The sequence below is a fragment of the Tigriopus californicus genome, chromosome 11 (assembly GCF_007210705.1).
Source record: "Tigriopus californicus strain San Diego chromosome 11, Tcal_SD_v2.1, whole genome shotgun sequence".
Taxonomy (NCBI): Eukaryota; Metazoa; Arthropoda; class Copepoda; order Harpacticoida; family Harpacticidae; genus Tigriopus; species Tigriopus californicus.
The window spans coordinates 15,509,344-15,520,333 of record NC_081450.1 but is presented as its reverse complement, the minus strand read 5'-3'; the positions used below and the strand labels follow the sequence as shown (position 1 = coordinate 15,520,333).

The window sequence follows — 10,990 nt, the reverse complement described above, 5'->3', positions numbered from 1 at the left end:
GTGCCAATCATAATAAAATCACGTGAGTAAAAAATTGCTTTTGTCTATCTTTTTGCCCTAACAACGCCTTTTTACTGGAAATAGAAACCTTCAATAAGAACATTGGTCATAACTTAGAAGTGGAAAACAACACTTTTTGTGTTTGCTAAATGTTAACTTCATTGTCATCATCTAATATATTCATATCTGTAATGTTATGATAAAAGGTTGTAATAATGTAATTGTAGTTGACTACCGGGTTGACAATCATGTTCTAAGTTTATGAATGAATGTTCTCACAATTCAATTTAAAGTTAAAACTTGCCTAAGATCTAAATCTACATGTACAAATGGTAAATCCATATTGTTTAATAGTAAGACAGTTTTCAGTATTGTACATGATTGTCAAAGAAAAAATTAAAGACAGCTAAATGTAATCCTGCCAGTAAGAGTAAATGATATGCTATCCTCCAGAAATTTGTTCAGTTTGTAACAAATTGCTGGAAAAAATTACTTTATTAGGCATTGAATTGCCGTATAAGATCGTCATTTTAAATATTACTCATTGTTAACCTGTTGCATGGAATGTTTAAAGTCAGTTAGATGTATGCTAGTTAAGAACTTCAAGCACCTAGAGTTGAGGAGAAGTCGGCCTTCCTCTGTCATGCAGAAAAGGGAGATTGCCGTCCGGGGTAGCCGTCCTTGGCACAACCTATCAATCTCTGTCATGCTCATCATGTGATATACCTCAACACCCGTAGTGCCTCCTATTGTTACATTCTATCATGTTTACAAATCATTCAGTGCATTTATATTGTTTAATATGCTAAAAACCAATCAAGAAAATTTATTTTCCAGATTGCACCAGTTGTGAACACGGGAAGGAGCTGACCCATGATTATATCTAGTATTGGCTTACTTTGCATCGTTTGCAGCCTTGACTATTAGCATGGCTTAGGGAATAAAACGTGCTTGAAATCAAATACGTACATTTCGTTTTATATTTCTTTAGATTGTAGCGTGGATTTGTTTTTTTTTCTTCATCTTCGATGCAAATCATGCCTTGTAATAAAGAATGATCGATTTTCTCTTAATTGATTTAGAACCTTGATCCACTGAACATTACAAACCAACTTTATGTGAAACTAAAAGAGAAGGCTAATTTGACAAACTAATTTGGGCAAGATGTTTTAAGCATGGTAGATCTCCTGGCCGAGTTAGGTGTGAACCCACACCTTGTTTAATTGAATTTGAACAATTCATTTGTTGAGTTTGCTCATTCCTGCCATGAAAGTTTAGAAGTCGTAACCATATCATCCTCAAGGAAATTGCCCATTCTGACTCTTGCCATTCACTCATAAAGGTTCTCTTGACAAAATAGAAAGCTCTCACTGGATTGTTCAACCAATGGCTCGAGGTCAAAGTTCTGTTGTCATGAAAGCACTCATTATAAACAAGATTGCGATCAGAAAGCCCTGAATCAAATCAGAACAAAGTTTTTTCAGCTGTTGTTGCTTTAGTTAGTGGCCACAAGGAAAAGCCTGGAAATCGGTCAGGATATGTAGTCATACTTGGTTCAACATGGCTGGGTATGTGGTCATTGGTGCTCTCCTCTTGAGTATCAGCCATGGCACTTTCGGTCTTTGGTGTTTTCAATGCTCGGAATTCGTGTCAAATCAGGAGAGGCTTGTCCAAGCCTTCGACCAATCACACCCTTTGGTCCCGGAATACGAATAAGTACTATGAGATCACGGGACCGCAGCGAAGTGCGCCGTGGGATATTCCAACTCATCAGGTCGAGTTTATTATCAGGTAACGATGCACTCATACTTTTCAGCAATTGTAATGGTCCGTTTGGAGTTACCGTACTAACATACTGTATGTAAATCTTGTTATACAAGTTCAATTACAAGGTGAAGCTTTGCAATTTTGTCGCAAACGCTTTCAAATTCCATTTTGGATAGATCATAGAACGAGAGAAGGAGACGTGGCGTAGTGGTTGGCGCAGTTTTCTGATAGGTGAGAGATCCAAGGATGATTCTCCTGGCTATAAAAATGAGAGTACCCGTGTGGTCCAGTGCTGCCAGGTTTAAAAAAAAACGCCAAAAAATGCCAGATATTCTCCTAGTATTCTGGGGGACTTCAATTTACAATCAGACGCTTTTCGGCATGAGTTGAATTTCTAGTGATGGATCAAATACATTTTCAGACTCAGGATTTCTAGAAAGCTAGGAAAGTCAAAGCACTAGCCGTTTCCAACGTAACGTAAAAGGTTAGGTTTGATCCCAAAAGCAACCCTTGTTTGATCAAAGAAAACTCAGGGTTACTTTTTGTGACTGACTAACGGGTTCCAACATTCCGCTAGTGACGTCACATGCGGCTGAAAATGTAAATTGGTAGCCCTAGTCGCAACCTCTCGTGATTATTTATTTGATCCGATTTGATCCCATCAGTACGGATTTTCTGGCCTTCCGTTTACTATTTGTGTCATACACAGAACTTGCTGTCACTAATGACTATTATAAAAAACCATTTTGAGATTGTGGAGCGTAATTAGCAGAGATGCAAATATTTTACCCTACTTGTGGATTTCACAATTCAACTACTTTGAAACATTGTCTAGGTTAGATTGATTTCGAGCAAACGTTTCGGCGGCGGTAATTTGTGACAAGACCTCCTTAAGTACATGTACTATTCTATTGCGGACTTGAAGATTTGTCTGGACATGGCTCATGTTTGCGAAAATGACTATTATATGCCTCGTAACAAGGTCAATCACAATTCAGCCGTCCAGTGTCCTGCAAGTTATTGTATGTATTCATTGGTATTGTTTATTCCACTCAAATCATCTTGCAATGAATATAGAGACAAGTAAATTTTGATCATAACAAACAATCTAACCGTTGCTTTGGGAAGATGATAGATTTTATTCATATGTTCGGCTTAGTGGCTCCTGGAGTTCAGAATTTTGCCCGGGCTCATTCCTGATTGCCTGAAGAAAGTCTCTGACTTAATGAAATAATGGAGAGCATACAATGGCTCCATCTGACGCTGAAACATATTGGTCATCATTGCCAAAGAGTTTGGTATCAAAACAAACGCATTTTATATTTCAGATATAATTTAGTTTGGAGATCGCATCCCTTCAATGTGGTTTAGGCTCCTAGTTTGAGAGTTTGGGCTGGGGCTGTGTGTGTTGGTTCGAGTTTCAACTTTGAAAAAAGCCGTTGGGAGTTTCAAATTATTTTCCCAGATGTTTGCTTGATGTTTCTCTTGGAGAGATCTGCAGAAACATTGGAGTACTGGTTCATTTTAGAATTCACTCTTTTCTTGGCGATGTTTGATATACACACTTTACGTTCAGTACATTCACTGAAGAGACGTCCTTACAAATATCACCCGAGGCTCTAAATTCGTCATTCAACGGCTCTTTAAAAGGTCCGCTGGAGCGCCAGATTCCACATTTATTCTACACCTGTTATGGCAAACAGAACAATTTCACTAAGATGCTCTTCAACAAACTGATTTCAGGTTGTTTGTGTCAAGTTTTATGAGCAATTCGTTGAAATAAGGAGTCAAAATTCAGTCATGCCCTTGACTAGGCCTGACATTGGCACTTTCATCTCAGAAAACAAAAGAAGAATTCAGTACGCTCTATATAGGTATGAAACAAATAAATCTTTAAGTGTTTTAAATGGTCCTCGTTGTCGGTAACATCTGTTGGAGTGGCTCGATGTGAAATCAGAGACTTGTACTTTCAATGTTTCAAGCATTTGATTGAAAGTTTAAGCACTCCTTATGTCTTAATGTCACTAACATTTTCTCAAAACCAAGTGATCCCTAGACTCAAGCACCATTTTCTTTGGCACGAATGTCGTCAATCTTGTCCCTCGTCAATCCCTTTGGCCAAAAGGTAAACAGGTGGGACGAAACAAGGGCCCAGGAACAAAAAGCAATCACATTTCACCGTTTCCAATCAAAACCTCGTTTAAATGTTTATTGTGTAGTTGATTCATTGATTTGAATCAAAACTTCCATGACAACTGATGGTAGAAATATAAAATGATGTCCTCATTTGGCCCATAATAATCGTTATTACCAGTCATCAACGACGTCGAGAGCAATATGCAGGTTAGAGTTCAGATACACGACCAATCATACAAGTAAAACGGCGGCCATGCCCCAAATCATTGTGATCATCGAGTTTCTTGAAATGAACCCAATCGTAGACATTTCTACATCTCTGTAGACACGTTGCCAAATTGTTGGTGGCAAATTTTTGACCTGTGCACTTTTTTTCCAGTCAAGTGTAACTGGGACTGAGTGTGAGAGTTAGGTTCCAAACTCGAATCGTGGCTAATTTACACTCGCTCAATCAGGCGGATCAGATGGAACAGTTAGCTGTTGTTACAAGGACGGCTGTAACTGGAATGGAACCGTATCCAGATCTGGCCTATCCTATGCCGGATACAGCGAACGGTTCACTCTAAAAAGTGCAGCAACCGTGGCACTCGCCAATTCTGGATGGAAGATTGGATGTACATTCTCTTGGATGTATTCTCCTTCTCCTCCTTCTACTATTTTGTTGCTGCTGCTGTTTCTTCGGATGTTGTCGGTAAGTTCCACTATTTGCGTTGAAGCTTCGAGGAAGACTCATCAATCATTATGAAGACCACTTTCAGGAAGAAGAAAAGGACAAGGATGCAGGCGAAGGAAATGATGAATAACTTGGGGTACTACTATCGAGATCAACATTCTAGCGATTCTGCCAAGAGCAAAGGAGTTCCAAGACGGATCATGGTGGCCAGCGCTGAAAGGGAACCAGAGATCAAGGTGTTCTCCAATCGGATCATGAGCGGTATTCAGCTATAGATCGCCGAATTTATCAAAGGTCCACACCTATCCTCTGTGAATAATAGAACGTGCATATTAAACATATGTTTTTTCCCACATTTAGGACCATTCCGGACAGTTCAGCTAACTCTGACTATAACAGTCGGGATCGACTTCTCGGCGAGATTCAGATGCCTACACAGCTACAATAAGAACCCGAATTGCCGCCATTTCACGTGAGGTGTTCGACAACGATGGTTTCAAGCAAAGCCAAATGCCGTGGTCAATCCTGGAGAGAAACCCGAACTCGCAAGAAGCATCTTGAATGGCAACAAGTATGGTCCAAAGGCGAGCCCATGAAGGACGCGAATACAAAAATTCCCTAACGCTAATCCATTCAGATTCTCAGAGGATCTATGATTTTGGGATTTTCCTGTAGCTTTGCTCAAATACAATTGATCCTTATTCTCCAACGAGTTTTTTCTTCCTTTGAGGACTTATTTGCCGCTACTGGGGTTGGAATCCTAGCACTTCAAGACGAGAAATTGATGGATTCCTGTTTTGGAGCTCGCTGGGAACAGTCGCGGTTTCAGTTTGTTTCTTTTTCTATCTCCAAGAATTTCGAACCAAGGTGTGACTTCCTCTGTTCCTTCTTGGTCGCTGTGCATGTGTAGTGTTCGTCGTGTTTGTGTGTCTGTGAATCAATGGGAATTGCCATTCATTCACTCAATTAGGTTTGGTTTTTCACGGCTCTTTGTGAAGACGGAATTACTTTAGAACCTAAATAAGTTTATTGCTCATTTATGTTTATGTTTAGTTTAGCAGCTTCTCTCTGATTTGTAGTGTAGTATTTCTAGTTCCAAATCATTATGTGTAGTTCTTTAGTTTGATTGTATTGGTCCTTGACGGTTAGAATTATTTTTTTTTGGTTTGTTTGGTTTTTCACGGGCTTTTCTAACCGCTACAGGAGTGTAATCCCCAGTGGAATGTCCCCGGGCCCCTTCTTATGGATGAAGATGATGGCTGACTTCATTCACGCTCGTGAGAAGAAAAAAAGCTAATAAATCTTGGAGGAGTGGCAGGGCTTGGGCCGGAGAAGTGAAAGTTGGAAAGGAAAGACTCCAGATGTTGATGGGGTTTGCCTCTTCATCTTTTTGAAGGTGACGTCCATCTCGGGTTCCGTGAAGGGCTGCAAAAGGGAATGGTGTTCTTATGGCAGCCCTGGACCTCCTCCAATACTATTTCCGATGTTGAAGCAAACAGTCCCTGACAATGGAGGAGGAATTTACTCACGGGAATCTCCGAGTTTGGAGGGCGGGCTATTCGGCACGTTTGTACAAGCCCGCCATTTGATATCGCATATTGCTCCCAAGTCTCCGGTGTTTGGCTCACTTTGGCAGTTTTTTGAGCATTTGACCCCACAGCTCTCGATGGTAGGAGCTGAATCATGGGTATTGATTCCCTCCTGTCCTCCTCTGTACTGAGGAGGACTCTGTAAATGCTTACGAAATGCCGTGGGCCAATGTAGCTGGATTGGTCACAATCCCGGTGTTGATGGATATGTGCCTATTTTTGTCAGAGTGCGATAGTGAGTTTAGCGCACCATAGCGGTTGAATTTTGAACCTTCCATTCCGTTCCAAAACAATGTGTGCATATGCGTCCCAGACACAAACCAAACACATTAAAAAAAACTCCAAAATATAGAAAGGCTTTGTTCAAAAAGAGTTACAAGTGAGAAAAAAGGCTGAAGAGCAATTCAAATCTAGTAATTGTCGGTAATCTCCAAAAAAGTCTGACGTTATTAAGAGTAAGAGTTACAAACTGAGAGTAAGGTGGTTCAGGAGGTCAGGTCGAATCCGAAGGCTTTTTTTCTCTTATGCAAACTCTAACAGAAAAGATGAAAACACCCGGTTGGGCCTTTTGAGGTTGATGGGGAAGCAATCAAGAATGTAGAGGCTATGGCTAACATGCTACGAGATCAGTTCTCCAGTGTATTTTCAACCCACTGAGAAGGTTCGAAAGGTTTCTGATGCTGCACGTCTTCAAAAGTATCCTTGAACTTTGTCCCAATCCAGGATTTAGGACAATTCCAGTGACAGTAGGCTTAATGTGCGTTTTGAGAGCACCTTCAAGCCCTCGAGAATCCAGGCTAGCGCTTTATTTTTTTGGTTTGTTTTTTCACGGGCCTTTCTAACCGTTACAGGGAATGTAATCCCCAGGACTATCAAAATTAAGGGTTATGATTCGTCTATTTATTACCTTTCAATCTTTATATGAATATGTGGTGTACCAACGAGTTTGAGTTGGCAGACCGAGCTAGTCCTTGAATGTAGGGTTGATCTGGATGTTATCTAAAAATTTGTCCAAGTCTTGACTTGAAAGATGCAACCGGATCAACAAGGCCTGCGTATTCCCTACGAATATTAGAGGGAAGTAAATTAAACAATGAAGGACCCCGAGAAAGAAAAGGTTTTTTGAAAAAGTGTGAACTTCATTGTTCAAAACTAGCCTGGATTTTCGGGGGCTTGAAGGTGCTCTCAGAAACGCACATTAAGCCTCTACAGTCATTAGAATTGACCCTTAAAACTCATGGTTTTTGGTTTTCTTCATTTCTCCCATTTTTTCAAGAGCATTATGATTGATGTGGTTATAGGCTTGATCACTTTCGCAAGCCAACAACTTAAGAGTTTAGGCTAAAATGTGGAATGAGTCCCAAGGGTAATTACAACACTTCACTTAGTTGATTGGAAATTTGAAGTATGGGTCCACAAGTTGTGGTCTCAGGGTTGGGCCACAGGTTGCTGTTGGCCGTTCTGGGGATAGAGCTGAAGTTCCAACTGGCTTTTTACAAACATTTGCGAAACCTTTAATTCTCTCTCAAGGTGTCATGAATGCCGTTGTCATGTGGGAGTAATGGCCAATCAAATGATTTATCTTTGGTCAGTGATCTGAGAGCAAACAAACTTGGCTTGTCAACCATGTCCCTTGCTCCATTATGTAAGAACATTTTTAAGGAAATAAACGACTCACATTCTTTTTTCACAGATTCACAGGCAGGCACGCTTAGAGACACTCACTCTCAAATACTCGCTGTCTTCCCAATCAGATGATTACAATTGTCAACTTCTTCATTGCTGATGAAACTTTTTCTTGGATTAAATGAATCAATATCAGGCTCCTTTGGTTTGCTTGCCATTCCCATATCCTGATGGCAGGGCTTTGGTCTTTGGATGGCCAAGTCCTGAAAAATAAAGGTGGGGTCTGTGGGGTGCAAATAGTAATGCTGCTTTGGTCTCAACTATCACCAATGAGGTTTAGCACAATTTCAAAGGAATAACTTAATTCTCACTTTCCTTTCCTTTCACTGATCTTTTCACTTTGGTGTTTGCAAATTATTGTGGTTCTTACTCTCCAAACACACAATACATAGAATAGTACATACAATTGGAGCTCCTGGATTGGATCTGTCAGGCCTGAGTAGCAATTGTGACCTGGACATGGTCCTTAACACTGATTATTGAACACAATGGTCGCAAATACATTTGAGAAATTGGGTTACTGATCATTCAAAGTTCTTTAAGACAGAATGTGCCGGTCAATGAAAGCTATAATTGTTGTTTTTTCTAGTAGCGTGGATTGTCAAGTTGGCAAGCAACCTGTATGGCCTTTCAAAAGTCAAACTTGACCCCCAAGTCTGGCGAAGAACTAGGATAGTGGGAGCCATCACCTCAACCACCCTGGCAACACCGTCCTGATAGGCTTGGTCATCAATTTGTAAGCTGAGCAGCCCAAATAAACCGAACAAAGTCCGAATGTCACTTTGGCCCCAGTTGATCTGTCTTGGGAGGCCTTCCATACTTGAAATCCGGGTAAATGACACTCCACAATCGGCAGAATCCAGTCAGGTCTTTCTTGGGGGTACATGATCTTTGAAATCTCCAAACACTATCACTTTTTACGCGCAATCCCACTTACATTGATCGTATTCCGCACGCCATTAGTATGAGGAGTTTGGTGATCGATTCAAAAGTCGGCCTCTCGTTGTTTTGGCGGGAAAGATTTGAAAAAAGAGTATTCCGTCCGTGTTAGCCAGATGTCCCTGGTTGTGCGAATTGCCAACTCTTTATTTAGCATTGTGTGTGAGTGGATGATGTTTCAAGCTATATTGTAAAACGTTTGGATAAATGTCTGATAAGAATAGTGTTACGTACAAGGTTGACCATCACAACCATTATGAAAAAAGTAACGTGTTACCGTTACCTTTTAGAAAAAAATAACGCGTTACCGTTACTGATACCGTTACTTTTGCAGAAGAAAGATGGCCTAAAAGTGCAAAAAAACATGTGTTTTACAATTTTTCAACGTTTAGTAGAGGACGAGAAAAAAATGAGAACTATACGAGGGTACAAGGGTATCATACGTCACAGAAAATGTAAATTGATGACCCTAGTAACCCGCAGCGTCCCGTGATTATTTATTTGATCCACTTATGATTTGATCCCGTCAGTAGTGAATAAGACACTGCATTGGAGTCGGAACTTTTAAAAGAATCGTGGAGGAAACCGTTTTGCATTTTTTCTGTCCCTCGTTTGAAAAAGAAGAAAGTGACGATAGCGGGAGGGCTAAAGAATCGTTCCGCTCCGATTCCGTTGCTTCTGCAAAAAAGCACGCTTTACCGGTAGCCTTACTCAAAAACACTCAAGCTCAGCACTCTAGTGTCCCATGTTAAGCAAGAAATTGCCTTCAAAAACCAATTATCTATTCAAGATCAACAGATATGACAAAAATATAGCTACGGAAGATGCTTGCTTTGGTATCAGTATGAAGTTAAATCCTATTCGTAACATTGCTTCAATAGATGGATGCCAGCACAAGTATTGCTAAAAATGGTGCAAAACCAATTTTAGAAGAGCTTAAACTAATTTGCTTTGACTCTTGGACCTTGAAGCCTGGTTATGATATATGGATGTCTGAGGATCATATCCAGCTTGCGCAAACAAAATGTAGAACGTTGTTTGACTCTTTTAGCTCCTTACTTTAGTACTTCAGATAAAACTGCGGAGAAAGTTTGCTACACCTCCTCATCTCATTGGCTAATCGTAAGTGGTCTTAAACTAGGGCAGGATTGTAATGAACCACCACCAACAGTGCGACAAGCCAAGACAGTCCATTCTTTCAAGAAGGGGCTTCAATGTCTGGAATTGGTGTGATTGTGGTTGGACTTCCTGTTCCCTGTTTCCCCAATGATCTCTGGTGTTCCGTTAGTTTTGTGATTAGCTTTCCTCTTGCGCCTTCACTTATTATACCCATATTATTATTTCATGATCAATTATACAAATACTCTATCTCATCATTTTGATGCTTGAGTGGTTTTACCAATGAATAAAAATAAACAATTTACATTGTTAAAAGAGCGACAACTTTTAGGTGCTGGCTTTGATGCTTAATAAAGTGCAACTTACTTACAGGATGTCACTTAATTGTGAATTTTCAATCCATCCAGAAGTAATGCTACTCATTAGTGTTTGACCACTTTCTGTAATGATTTCTAGCCTTTGACGTCATTCTCCTGGCTTTGCCATTAGCCTCAATTTTTTGTCCTATTAATGTCCATACGGTTTGTGAATTGTGATCCAAGATTGTTGAAGGTTTCAAGTCCCTAGCATTGTCAAAAGGCATGAAGTTGTGGCAATGCCAGTTGAGTGGTCCTCACTTTTAGTATGACAACCATTGCTGTAAGTCGCTTCCTGTGAGTAAGTTGATATGGACCCAGTTGTCCATCCAGAAGTAACAGAACAATGTCAAAACCCATGTCATGCTGAATAGAACGTTTGTTCTTAAATGAATCAAATGAACAGGTAGGTTCTGTTTAGGTTTGTTATACAACAAGCCTAGCTCAACGGAGTTCACAAAACAAGTGGCATCTTACATTTCTCCGATTCCCAAAGCGAGCACAACAAAAGCGGGACATTCAACTCATTGATAGTAACATCCATAGATAACTTCATATATAGATCGATCAGGGGCGCTGCGATCGCATGCTTTCGTCTCAGCTGTCGCTGGTGGAAAAAATGTTTCATTCGTAGTCAAGCTATTTAGGACAACTATGGTACAAATTTGAATCGTTGACGGCTCGTCCAAATTCAGAGTAGAAACCCCAAATAAGACTCCTTGTAT

The 10,990-nt window shown here is 40.3% G+C and overlaps 1 long non-coding RNA gene across 1 annotated transcript; it reads left to right on the top strand.

The window, feature by feature from the left end:
* Positions 1–1,411: 1,411 nt before the first annotated feature.
* LOC131890478 (uncharacterized) lies at positions 1,412–5,177 on the top strand. The gene is made up of 4 exons (XR_009374317.1): positions 1,412–1,791; positions 4,283–4,594; positions 4,651–4,870; positions 4,937–5,177. It is a non-coding gene; the product is annotated as an uncharacterized LOC131890478 (long non-coding RNA).
* Positions 5,178–10,990: the final 5,813 nt, after the last annotated feature.